The sequence below is a fragment of the Saimiri boliviensis genome, chromosome 13, assembly GCF_048565385.1.
Source record: "Saimiri boliviensis isolate mSaiBol1 chromosome 13, mSaiBol1.pri, whole genome shotgun sequence".
NCBI lineage: Eukaryota > Metazoa > Chordata > Mammalia > Primates > Cebidae > Saimiri > Saimiri boliviensis.
Genome location: NC_133461.1, coordinates 53,480,646 through 53,494,930, shown reverse-complemented (window position 1 = coordinate 53,494,930; position 14,285 = coordinate 53,480,646). Strand labels below are relative to the sequence as shown.

Sequence of the window (14,285 nt, the reverse complement as noted above, 5' to 3'; positions counted from 1 at the left end):
CAGAGGCTGTCTTGGGGAGTAACCTCATGTAAGTGAGGTCTGTTCTCTACTTCTTGTGGGTTCAATTCATTGCCAGCCTTGTGCTAAGGATGCGCTGGGCCACAGTACAGCGAGGCCTCAGCTTGCCACTCAGTGAATCACTCATTCCCACATAAGCCAGATTTGGCTGTCTTGTATTGAGTCACCCCATTATTCTGTTTGGTTGGCTAGATGCTATATTCTGTTGAGAAAACTGTATCAAAATAACAACCGAATCACAGGGATGTGGAACAAGCAAACCGACTTAAGTTATGCATTTTTCTCTCTAAAGGGAGTGGAAATGTAGGAAGAATGTCTGTGGTGACAATCTGAAAACAGAGATGATGATTAGAGCAGTTTCAGTCGTAACTGTTAAACCTCCCTGCCATACATTCACTTTGCACTGGGGAAGACCCCCCTGATCTTCTTGCCCCTCACAACAAATTTATTCATTTTTTTTATTGTCTGTATGTGTTGAAAAAGTGTACGCAGAACTTTTGTTTTCACATTAAGTTCTATCAAAAACCTTTTTAGGTCATGATAATATTCCATCTGGTTATTTGTGAGTCATTTATTCTATTGTAGAAAGTTTTTTCAATTAATTTTTAAAATTGTGGTAAAATATACATAACAAAATATGTCATCTTATCCATTTTGCAAGTGTACAGTTCAGTCGTGTTAAGTACATATGCATTGCTTTGCAACCAATCTGGAGAACTCTTTCATCTTGCAAAACTCAAACTCTGTACCCATGAAACAACAGCTCCCCATTCCTTTCCCCACCCCCAGCCCCTGACAACCATTATTGTGCTTTCTGTCTCTATGAAGTTGACTATGATAGTTACTTCATAGAAGTGGAATTATACAGCATTAATCTTTTTTATTTAATGTAGAAAAGCAATTTATTCCACTTTAAGCACTTACACAGTCATAGAGAGTGACAGGCCTTCTGGTGAAACAGGTCACCCAAAATGTAGATGGCATTAAACTAGTGGTCAAGGACTAACTCCTTTAAAAAAAAAAAAAAAAAAAAGCAATTTTTTTATCAAGGACTAATTTAATTTTTTTTTTTTTTTTTTTTTTTTTTTTTTGGAGACAGAGTCTCCCTCTGTCGCCCGGCTGTAGTGTAGTACACGATCTTGGCTTACAATCTCCAACTCCCTGGTTCAAATGATTCTCCTGCCTCAGCCTCCCGAGTAGCTGAGATTACAGGATTGCATCACCACACCTGGCTAATTTTTGTATTTTTAGTAGTGACAGCGTTTCACCATGTTGGCCAGGACAGTCTGAATCTCCTGACCTTGTGATCCACCTGCCTCGGCCTCCCAAAGTTCTGGGATTGCAGGTGTGAGCCACCGTGCCCCTCCTAGTTTTTAAAACAAATACAAGTTATTGATTCACTTTTCTTAACTTGACATAGTGTACCTGTGATATAACTGTCAGTTAAAAACGTACATCTTTGCAACTTGGTGGTCCCAATTTAAAAAAAAAATGGAAAATGTCATTTCACAGGAAAGAAACAACATGAAAACAGCTCAAGAAATACACTAATGAGCAAAAATATATGGGGAAAGAGGAATGTGTAGTTTTGAGTTAACCGAAGAAACCAAAAGAAAACTGGTCTACTTATGAAAATGTGCATCCTGGAAAGTCAGGTATCAAGATTTTTGAGTAGGACTCCATATGGCTTGAATGTCCCCTATTTCCTGAATAAAAGTGACATCTTTCAGTATTTATATTTCATGGCTCAGCGACATATACCTCATTTGGCTCTATTCCTCACTCACTCTATCCTTTACTTAATGAGTCTGAAAAACTTGGCAATACAGCATAATAAGAAAAATAATCACATAATATTCCTCTTTCTGTAGCTGCTTTAGACCTGGGTTTGTTACTAGAAAATTCCTGAAGAAAATTTGAATGTAAGTCTGTGGCTTTGCTGAATCAAGCCCCCATTTAGAAAACACCCACTGTTTGGGTTAATAGCATTACTGGTGGTACCTATTATGTAGAGGGATAGCTGAACAAAGTCTGTGTCTCAAAGCCAGTGTTAAATCACTCTCAGAGTTGAGAAGAAAAAAGGGGAGTCTAAAATCACAGGAAGTAAAGACATATGTATCTAGGACCCTTGTCCTTCCAGATCGACGCATCCTTCAGGATCTTCATCATTATAAATGTTCTCTGCCATTTGCCACACTCGCATGATATTGTCTTCTGATTCAGAACAAATCACCCAAGGGTCACTGGGATTCCAGGAGAAATCAGATATCTTGGCAGTGTGACCACCATGAATAAACAACAACTCTTCTGGCCCGTCTTCTGCATCTTCTGGGGATTGTTCCTCTCCAATTTTACTTAAATCCCAGACATTCAGTCTGTAATCAGTACCACTGGAAGCCAAAACAGTCTCATTGTGAAGTGACCACTGAATCTGGAATACATCCTTATGTGATTCAAAGGAATGCAACTTAAGTTTCAGATTTCTCAGATCCCACAAGGCAAAGTCTTGTCAGCTGATCCTGTGGCAAGAATGAACTCACTATAAGGATTGAAAGAGAGGCAGTTCACTTCAGCAGGTGAACATCAACTGAGTGGTTGGAAGTATTGTTTGAATGAGTATCCCAAATCATAAGTTTCTGATCATCAGCAGCTGATCCAAACAGAGACTCATGGAGTAGATGCCAGGAAACATCTATTGCTGTATGCCCTATAAAGACGGTCTTCGCCTCCACCACTTTTCCCTCCTTTGGAACAGCACTGATGTCTCACAGGCAGGTGGTGTGGTCATCTGAAGCACCAACTAAGTGCCCACTGAGATTTGGGTTCTAAGAAAGCCCATAGCCTTCCTTCTGATGTCCATGGAGAAGCAAGTCTGGATTACATTCTCTAGAAGGATCTGGTTTAGAAGGGTGTTTTGTATAGTCAAAGACAAGAACATCACTGGAAGGAGTCTTTGTTGCGATGATAGAAGGGTTCTGGGGCATTTAAAAGGCCCTGTTTACTTGTCCTTCATGGTTGATCTTGATTTCTATTTCATGTTTTCCACTAACTGAACCAAAACCTCTGAATTCTCCTTTCTCACTGTTGTAGTGTGACACATCAAACTGAGCATCATCATTAGGGAGTTGCACACTGACTATAACAAGATGGTTTTGTTCATCTGATGTGTGTGTCCCCTGGACAAGTCAATGAATGCTGAAATCTTTTCCCTTCTGGTCTGGTTACATCTGGAAGCCACTGGGCAGTTAGGCTAGGCCACTCCAGAGCATGGGTCATCACCACATCACAAAGAAAAGGAGGTTCTTTTTCCATATTTTGTACTCCTCATTGATCACTCATTCTTCCATCATTGAAGGCTGCCTCCTTGGCCATGGTGGGCAAGCAAGCTGGGGGAGTCCTGGTGTGGAGCATTGCGGGAGGGGTGGGGAGGATGCAGGTGATCGCTCTATGCACAAGGCCTCTATTGTTTCCTTACAGTATTAATCTTTTTGGGCTGGCTTATTTCACTTAGAATAATGTCTACAAGGTTCATCCATTTTTGTCACATGTATCAGAATATTCTTTTTTTAAGGCTGAATAATAGTCCATTGTATGTATACTACATCTTGTTTATCCATTCATCTGTTTGTGGGCACTACAGTTGCTTTCACCTTTTGGCTGTTATGAATAATGCCGCTATGAACATGGGTGTACAAATATCTGTTTGAGTCTCTGCTTTCAATTTTTTGTGTAATATGCCTAGAGGTGGAATTGCTAGATCATGTGGTAATTCTATTTCTAATTTTGGGGGAAACTGCCTATAGTTTTCCTTAGTGGCTACACCAGCTTACATTCCCACCAACGGTATGCAAGGGTTCCAGTCCACATCCTTTCTGAAACTTACTTTGTTATATTTTCAGTAGTGGCTATCCTAGTGGGCATATGAGGTGGTGTCTCATTGTGGCTTTGATTTGCATTTCCCTAGTGATTAGTGATGTTGAGTTTCTGTTCATGTGCTTATATAGCCATTGGTATATCTTCTTTGGAGAAATGTCTATTCAGGTTCTTTGCCAAGTTTTTAATTAGGTTGTTTGTTTTTTGCTGTTGCTGAGTTGTAGAAGCTCTTTATATATTCTGAATATTAACCCCTCATCAGATGTATGATTTGCAAATATTTTCTTCAGTTCCATGGGTTGGTTGACTTTTCACCCTGCTGCTTATGTTCTGTGAGGCACGGAAGTTTTAAATTTTAGCATAGTTCAAGTTATATACTTTTATTACCTGTGCTTTGGTGTCATACCCAAGAAATCATTGTCAAATGCAATGTCATGAAGCTTTTTCCCAATGATCTGTTAAAACCAAGTTTTTCTCTATTCTGGTTACTGTTGCAACAAGTAGCTTCATGCATGTAGTTTTCTTTTCTTGGCATTCTTTCACTCTTCTTTCAGAAGAAAAGATGAAATACCAAACCAGTTTTGTTATCTTAAAGTCCGTTTTTGATGATACCAAGCAGAGCAGAGGATATCGCTTGTCCTTTTGGCAAAAATTGTGTTTCTGAAGGCAAGGTCTAAGGCATCAGAGAAGCATTCAACGTTGCCCTTTTTGCTAATTGCACAAAGTTAACTCCAGTGGTCCCCTGGGACTGTGATTTTTCAACAGCATGGGTCACAGAAAAGAAGAGCTTCCATTAAGAGTAGCAGGGGTGAGTGCATGCAGTTTTTTCTTCAACCCTCAGATCTCAGGTCTCAGGGCTGCAGTGAAAGATGTGGATGACAGCTGTGGGCTGACTAGATTCAGGTGGCCCTGTGCTTCCTTTGTAATCCCCAAGAATCCAAACCCCCACACATTTGAAGGGTAGAAAAGTCATTTTGGAAAATTTTTCTAAGAACTAAACATTAAATAAATTTAGGACATTTTCAGAAAAATGAAAGACTTAAAAAATTCCAGGTATTCACCGCTTTGGGCACTAAAATTGCATTTAAAGAAACATATTCAGTTAGGGACTGTTTTATGGTGATGATGCCCACTTACCTAAGTGAGAAATGTTCCTCTGAGAATCAGATATATAGATTCTCTTCCACTATGTTTCAGGAAATAAAGTCTTCACCAGTCGAGTTTTTAATATCCTGGAGAAACTTTAAAAAATTTCCAAGGCAATGTTGGCAAATATCAGAATAGAGGATCAGTTGCTTCCTTTCATTCACAACAGGCTTTCTGCCTTTGGATGATTCATACAGAGAGAAAATTTTAGAGCCGTTTTATTACTGATGGTTCATTTTTTAAAAGCAGATACAGTGAACATAAGAGGCCCTCTCATGAAAGGATTCCAAAAGTCACCTTATCTTTTGTAGAACATAAGTATGTTTTAAAAATTTTTTAGAGACAGAGTCTCACTATGTTGCCCAGGCTGGTTTGGAACTCCTACTCTCAAGCAATCCTCCTGCCTCAGCCTCCCAAAGTGCTGGGATTATAGGTGTGAGCCATCATGCCTGGCCTTGTTTTTTACCTTTTTATTTTGGAAAAATCTCAAAAGTACATAGAATAATTTAATGAATTCTGATGTTCTTGTCACTCAGTTTCAATCATTATCAAGTCATGGCCAGTTTTGTTTTATCTATCTTCTGTTCCCTTTTAATCTCTTTGCCCCAAATGATTTTGAAACAAATCCCAGTCAACACATCATTTTGTCTGTAATGACTTTCATATATCCCTCTAAAAAATAGAAAATCCTTTAAAATATAGCCACAGTACCATTGTACACCAAAAAAAAATACTAATTCATTAATATAATCGAATAGTCATCAGTGATCACTTATCTGATTGTTTTTCTCTTTTTAATATTGTTCTCTTTTTCATAAGGAAAAATTACATAAAGAATTTTTCCAATGTAAACATCAGTGTAGCTACTATCCAGGTAAAGTTGTAAGACGTTTTCAACACTCCAGTGCCCTCCTTTGGGCTCCTTCTCAAATTGATACTTCCCCAGAGGTAACCACTGTTCAGAATTCTGTCATCATTAAAAGCCAGAATAGTGGCTTTGGACTTTAGATATATGAACTCATCTAGGATATACGCTTTGGTCTAGCTTCTTTGACTCGACATTATCGTTGTGAGATTAATTCATGTTACTGCTTTGAGTGAATATGTTGCAGTGCTAGATCTGTTCTACTGTTGATGGACGCTTGAATTATTTCCACTTTGAGGCTAGTATGTATAACACTGCTATTAACATGGTGTATGTGTCTTTGGGGGGAGGATAATCATTCATTTCTGTTGTGAAAATTACTGGTTTACCTAGTCATCCCGTGATTGGGTATGTACCCTAACAAATATAAATTGTTCTACCATAAAGACACATGCATGAGTATGTTCACTGCAGCACTATTCACAACAGCAAAGACATAGAATCAACCTATATATCCATCAGTCATAGACTGGATAAAGAAAATGTGGTAGATATACTGTGGATACCATGCAGCTATAAAAAAGAATGAGATCATGTCCTTTGCAGGAACCTGGATGGAACTGGAGGCCATTAGCCTAAGCAAACCAATGCAGGAACAGAAAACCAAATACTGCGTGTCCTCACTTATAAGTGGGAGCTAAACGTTGAGTACACTTGAACACAAAGAAGAGACCAGCAGACAGCAGGGCCCTACTTGAGGGTGGAGGGTAGGAAGAGGATGAGGACTGAAAAACTACCTATAGTGTACTGTACTTATTACCTGGGTGATGAAATCATTTGTACACCAAACACCTGTGACACACAAGTTACCTATATAGCCAATTTTTACATGTACCACTGAGCCTAAAATTAAAAAAAATTAATGACAACTATAGGGGCATAAAATTAAGCCACTGTTAAATTCATTAGAGACTGGATGCAGCAAATCACACCTGTAATCCCAGCACTTTGGGAGGCAGAGGTGGGTGGATCACTTGAAGTCTGGAGTTGAAGACCAGCGTGGTCGACATGGTGAAACCCCATCTTTACTAAAAATACAAAAATTAGCCGGCTGTGGTGGCACAAACCTGAAGAGCCAGTACTTGGGAGGCTGAGACACAAGAATCACTTGAACTCGGGAGGCAGAGGCTGTAGCCTGGGTGATAAAGTGAGACTCTGTCTCAAAGAAAAAAAAATTCATTGGAATAAATAATACAATTATCAAGTTCATAATTAATTTTAAAAATTACTAGGGTAGGCATTTTTAGATTTAGTAGACACTGATAAGTGATATAGGAGAATACTAGTTGCTCCACATCTCACTAATGCTTAATATTGTCAGTCCTTTCTGACAACCAGATGAGCATAGTGGTGTCTTGTTTTGGTTTTAATTTGTATTTCCCAGATAAATAATGATTTTCAGCACTTTTTAATATGCTTATTGGCTTTTGGCTACCCTCATCTGTGAAGTCCCTATTTAAGATTTTGACCATCTTTTTAGTAAGTTTTCAGTCATTTTTAAAAACTGATTCATGGGAGTTTTTAATGTATACTGAAGATGAGCTCTTAGTTGGATATGTGTATTGCTAATAACTTCTTTCAGTCTGTGATTTGCTTTTTCCAGTCTCTTATGACTGAATGGAAATTCTTAATTTTAATTGTCTTGATGTCTGGCAAAGTAAGCATCTAGCTTTGTTGTTGTTCTTCACATTTGATTTGGCTATTCTAAATAATTCATTTTTCCATATAAATCTGTTTATTCAATTTTTAAAAAAACTTTTAAGTTCAGAGGTACATGTGCAGGTCTGCTGCATAGATAAATGTGTGTCTTGGGGATTTGTTGTAGAATTATTTCATCACCCAGGTATTAAGCCTAGTACTAATTTTTTATTTTTTCCAATCCTCTCCCTCTTCGCACCCTCCATCCTCAATTAGGCCTCCGTGTCTGTTGTTGCTGTCTATGTATCCGTATGTTCTGATCACTTAGCTCCCACGTATAAGTCAGAACATTCGGTGTTCGGTTTTCTGTTCCTGCATTAGTTTGCTAAGGATAATGGCCTTCAGCTCCATCCATGTCCCTGCAAAGGACATGATCTGGTTCCTTTTTATGGCTGCATAGTATTCCGTGGTGTATATGTACCACATTTTCTGTATCCAATCTATCATTGATGGGCATTTTGGCTGATTCCATGTCTTTGCTATTGTGAATAGTGTTTGCAGTGAACATACACGTGCATGTATCTTTATAATAGAATGATTCATAGTTCTTTAGGTACATATCCAGTAATGGGATTCCCAGGTTGAATGGTACATTAGTTTGTTTTCATGCTGCTGATAAGGAGATACCTGAGACTGAGACTGGGTAATTTCTCAAGGAAATAGGTTTAATTAACTCACAGTTCCACATGGCTGGGGAGGCCTCACAATCACGGCAGAAGGCAAAGGAGGAGCAAAGTCACATCCTGCATGGCAGCAGGCAAAGAGAGAATGAGCACCAAGTGAAAGGGGAAACCCCTTATAAAACAATCTGAGGCTTATTCACTACCAGGAGAACAATATGGGGGAAACCTGCCACCATGATTTAATTATTGCCCACCAGGTCCCTCCCACAACACTTGGGAATTATGGGAGCTACAATTCAAGATGAAATTTGGGTGAGGACACAGCCAATCCATATCAAATGGTATTTCTGCCTCTAGGTCTTTGAGGAACTGCCACACCGCCTTCCACAATGGTTGAACTAATTTATACTCCCACCAACAGTGTAAAAGTGTTCTTTTTCTCTACGACCTTGCCAATATATGTTGTTTTTTCACTTTTTTAATAACCATTCTGATTGGTGTGAGATGGTATCTCATTGTGGTTTTGATTTGCATTTCTCTAGTGATCAGTGATACTGAGATTTTTTTTTCATATGAGTGTTAGCCACATGTATGTCTTCTTTAGAAAAGTGTCTGTTCATGTCCTTTGCCCACTTTTTAATGGGATTGTTTTTGTTTTTGTACATTCAAGTTCCTTATAGATGCTGGATGTTAGAACTTTGTCAGATGCACAGATTTTCTCCCATTCTGTAGGTTGTCTGTTTATTCTGTTGACAGTTTCTTTTCATTGTGCAGAAGCTCTTTAATTTAAGTAGATCCCATTTTCAGTTTTTGCTTTTGTTGCAATTGCTTTTGGCATCTTCATCATGAAATTTTTGTCCATTCCTGTGTCCCAAATGATAATGTCTAGGTTGTCTTCCAGGGTTTTTATAGTTTTGGGTTTTACATCTAAGTTTTCATTCTATCTTGAGTTAATTTTTGTATATGGTGTAAGGAAGGGGTCCAGTTTTAATTATCTTATTATGGCTAGTGAGTTATCCCAGCATCATTTATGGAATAGGGGTTACTTTCTCCATTGCTTGTTTTTGTCAGGTTTGTTGAAGATCAGATAGTTGTAGGTGTACAGTCTTACTTCTGGGTTCTCAATTCGACATATGATATTGGTGTCTTGTGGGCATACAGGAAGGCTGTTTGACATCCTACACAGACAGGACAGCCCCACAACAAAGAGTAATACAGCCTGAAATGTTAAGAATGTTGGGAAACCCTAATTTATGTCTTTAATTTCTCTTAGTAATTTTTTTTCATTTTCAGTGTTGGGATATTACACATTTTTGTTAGATTTATTCTTAATTACTATTTTGATGGTATTGTGAATGGTAGCTTCAAATTTCATTTTCTAATTATTGCTAGTGTGTGTGTATGTATGTGTTTATGCATAGGTGTGTATGTGTAAGTATTTATTGTTTTATATGCCTCTTATATTGTCTTTATGTGTTTCCGTTGTTTTTTTATCTTTTATTTTAGAGGTTCCTCTTTCATCTCTTTTTCCCCTTATGATTTTTTATCGCTGTTTAAGAAACTAGGATTTGTGTCCTGTAGAATTTCTCACAGCTTGAATTTGGCTGATTCTCTGCCATGGTGGTGGTGAATATGTTCTGTCCCCATCTTTATGATTGTTGCCTCTATCTGTTAATTTATTAGGAGCTGCAGAATGATGATACTCCAATGCTATTATTTGCTAGCCCAGGATACTCTTGTAAGGGAAAACTCTTCCTTCTTCTACCACCCCAACTGATTGGTTAGTCTGAGTTCATAGAGAAAAAGCAGGGCAAGTGCTTATTCTTTCCCCCTTTTTTTTTTTAATCAGTTTTCAAAATAATGAATTGGTTCCTTAGGATCTTCCACAGGCAGCCAGTGAGATTTTTTTTCTTTTTTTTAATTAAAAGTATCAGCTGGGTGCAATGGCTCATGCCTGTAATCCCAGCACTTTGGGAGGCCAAAGCAGGCGGATCGCAAGGTCAGGAGTTTGAGACCAGCCTGGCCAACATGGTGAAACCCCATCACTACTAAAAATACAAAAATTAGCTGGGCGTGGTGATATCTGCCTGTAATCCAGCTACTCAGGAGGGTGAGGCAAGAGAATCACTTGAACCTGGGAGATGGAGGTTGCAATGAGCCGAGATTGCACCACCAGCCTGGGTGACAGAGGGAGACTCCGTCTCAAAAAACAACAAACAAACAAAACTGAAAGTATCATTATGAACTCGCGGTTTATAATGAATTTAAACTTACTTGATGTTTCAGTTCATTGATATTTCTACCCTTAGGGATGATCGGTTGTTCTGTCTTTGGCTAGTAGGAAACCCTTCAAGGCCCTAATATGTTTTTTAAACTTCCTTACATTCTGCTATGACATGATATTTCAAGCTCTTCTGGAATATTTCTTGCCCCTAACCTGGAATCAGCCATTTCTACAAGAAGTCATAGTCTCTTTTCCTTTCCTGGAAAGGATGCAGGCTGTGTAGTGCCACTAGGTGATCATTGCTCCCAGCCTTTTTCAGTGGACAGAGCTAGGAAATCGTTTTTTTTTGGGAAAGAGTTTTTGTTTGTTTGTTTGTTGTTTTGAGATGGAGACTTGCTCTGTTACTTGGGTTGGAGTGCAGTGGCGCAGTCTTGGCTCACTGCAGCCTCCACCTCCCGGGTTCCAGCAATTCTCCTGCCTCAGCCTTCCGGGTAGCTGTGATTACAGGTACACACTGCCACTCCTGGCTGATTTTTCTATTTTAAGTAGAGACAAGTTTCACCATGTTAGCCAGGCTAGTCTCGAACTCCTGGCCTCAGGTGATCCTCTCACCTCAGCCTCCAAAAGCGCTAAGATCATAGGCGTGAGCCACTGTGCCCAGCTGTATTCTTTTAAAGATAAAAAATTCAATGAGTTTGCTTTTATTCTTCCAGTTTGTATTCTGGACTATAAGATTTAGAAGTTTATTTCATCCTTTTTCCTATGCACAAAGTCCTGGGTCCCAACAAACACTGACATACTGATTGCTTTCTCACCTGCTACCACCCATACGACCCAGCAGCCTTAGAATCATAGCACCCACTTGTCCAGTAAGAATATGATTACTGAAAACAGATTAAGATTTTTCTTTTGGCCACCTTTTGGGGTCAGTTTTAAAGGGTATTTCACAATATGGATATGCTGTCAGATTATTATGTTGTAAAGTCTCTTGGAATAGTGCTGCTCTGGTGTTATGTTATCAACCGGATTTGCTTTTAGGGACACTTCATTCACTTTCTTTTGACTTCAGGGATTGCATTATTAACATTTGATTTAGTATTGTGAATAATTTTTGCATGATTTCAAACCAAAATCTACAAAACAAGACGGATAAAAGGAGCTTCATTTCCATCCTTGTTTCTTCTTCCCTGTTCCCCTCCCTCACTTATAGGTATCAATTTTGAAAAAAATGCTATAGATTACCCTACCATTGTTTTTTTCAATATCAGCAAATAGGTATATGTGTTTAGTCTTCTTTTAAAAAAGTGGGTTTTTCACTATTGCTTATTTCACTTGCCCTGTTTTTTGTATATCTTCTGGTATTTAGAAAGGTTTGTATTTGGGTTCGAGTGCTTACCTTTATACGCAGCCTTCACATGGCGCTCCCACTCCCCTCTTGTTTGGTGTTTGTCTGTTGGTTCCAAATACTTCCTCCCCTTCCACAGCACTGGTTTTGAACTAAGGACCTTCATACTCTTTGGGAACATTTCCAGATCTCCAAAATGAATGCATTTTGTTCAGAGACACATGTGTGGTCCACAACTGATAATTGATTAGGATGTGGTAAGTTAACTTAGGGTCACTTGTTAAAAAAAAAAAATACAAGTGGGCTGGGTGCAGTGGCTCACGCCTGTAATCCCAGCACTTTGGGAGGCTGAGGAGAGCGGATCACTTGAGGCCAGGAATTCAAGACCAGCCTGGCCAACATAGTGAAACCCCGTCTCTATTAGAAATACAAAAATTATCCAGGCGTGGTGGCACATGCCTGTAATCCCAGCTACTCGGGAGACTGAGGCAGGAGAATTGCTTGAACTGGGGAGGCGGAGGTTACGGTGAGCTGAGACTGCGCCATTGCACTCCAGCCTGAGTGACAGAGGGAGACTCTGTCTGAAAAAAACAACCAACCAACCAAGTACCAAGTGAAATGTGTTAGATCGAGCTGTTCTACCAGGGAGTGATGGGCAGCCTGAGAGGACAACCACCTGTCCTGCAGTACATTATCATGTGCCTGATGCACCTGGGTGCTGTGTGGGATGCAGACAGTTCTTTAAGGAGGGAAAATGCTTTCAATGGGCTGGTTTCTATGATTTTCCCCCCTACTTAAGTGATAAGATGGTATATGAAGTCATAAGGGCTCGGTTAGGTACCATGAATAATTAATTGCCACAGCTCTCAGTAACCTAATTTTAGAAGCAGACGTGGCAATAGTAGGCCCTGGTTTCAGTTTCCTTTGTTTTGCAAGTGGCAAAGTGGCCAATACGTAAGCAAGGAAAGGGAAAAGGAGGGAAAAGCACTCAGCACTTGATTGAGACGTGTGTGGTTCCTGAAAGGCAGAGTTAGTTCTGTGTCACCCCTTTCTTCACTGACTTGGATTTGCGAAACGCCTGCTGTATGTCAGGTGGATATTATATATGCAGTAGGATAGGGTAGGAGCCTGTGCTGTTACGCCCATGTAGTGCTATGGAATGAGAAAAACTAACATATTCTGAGGCAGATTGTGGGGATGACAGACACTATAAAAGTGTGCCGTTTGAGCTAGGTTCACGGGTGTGAGTGATGGTTAGGAATTCCTCACAAGTGAATTGACCTTCCTTTTTTTTTTGAATGTAGGTTTAAGTAACCTATTAAGTGGGTTAAGCAGACTATTATTAACTGTAGAATTTAGGTAGGTACTAAGTAGATGAAAAAATGGTAGCAGAAGGTTAATGTTAATGTTAAATCAAGTCCTGGGTCTCACACACATTCTGTTTCTCTGACACAGAGTGCACCAAGAGAAAAATGAATATGTGTACGCTTTATCTCAGTAGTGCTACCTCTGGCATTTTATCGCAAGAATGTATTTGGCCTTTTCTGCAAAAATATATGTGCAGGATGTCAATTAGGCATATGTGTGTGTACACACACATAGCCAAAGTAAGTGTGCATCTTCTCTTTCCCGTGGACACACACATTCTCTCACTTTGCATATCTTCTGTATTTATAGTAGGAGGTTGAATAATTGTTTCATGCCTTTTTATGGTGACCATATATTATTTGCATAATAAAAAAATCAGTAAAATGATTTTCATTTAAGAAGGTAATTACAATTTGCTTTTCCTTTTAGTGCAGTTTATAGAGATCTGGATTTTGTACTATTTTGCACTATTTTTGATTTTGAAGCAGAACATTTATATTCTTATATTCTTTAAACTATATTGGTATTGATTCAGTTTCATTTTTGGCTTACAACAAAATCAGATGATTACAAGGAAGGAATGGCTGACTCTTAGGGAGGCATTCCTAAGGTTCCTGGATTGGTGAATGAGTTTGTGAAGTCTGACTCAGTGATGAAACGCTTTGATCTACTCTAGAAACTATACTGATTCTCATTTGAGAATCATTAACAAATGTAACAAGTTTTGCGTTTTAAAAATGATCAAGCTGGTAATGGCAGAAGATTATTTTAAAACAGAAAAATAACCATCTTTCTTGGCCATGTTTTTATAGGGGTCAGATTCTTTCTACCTTTTTTTTCTTTTTTGAGACAGAGGCTCACTCTGTCGCCCAAGCTGGAGGGTAGTGGTACAATCTTAGCTCACTGCAACCTCTGCCTCACAGGTTCACGCAGTTCTCCCTGCCTTCGCCTCTCGAGTAGCTGGGATTACAGACACCCGTTACCACACCTGGCTAACTTTCATATTTTAAGTAGAGATGGGGCTTTGCCCTGTTGACCAGACTGGTCTCCAACTCCTGACCTCAG

At 39.2% G+C, this 14,285-nt stretch overlaps 1 protein-coding gene and 1 pseudogene across 2 annotated transcripts in view; one reads left to right on the top strand and one right to left on the bottom strand.

The window, feature by feature from the left end:
* TTC39C (tetratricopeptide repeat domain 39C) overlaps nucleotides 1-14,285 on the top strand; it is a 123,565-nt gene that overhangs the window by 39,564 nt on the left and 69,716 nt on the right. The window contains exon 1 of one of the 2 annotated variants that reach the window (XM_074383668.1): nucleotides 1-14,285. This exon is cut by the window's left edge and continues 33,684 nt beyond it. The exons of the other annotated variant lie outside the window; for it this stretch is intronic. The gene's annotated coding sequence lies outside the window, so the exon portion shown is untranslated. 2 annotated transcript variants of the gene reach the window in all.
* Nucleotides 2,138-3,309, bottom strand: LOC101045218 (histone-binding protein RBBP4 pseudogene; annotated as a pseudogene).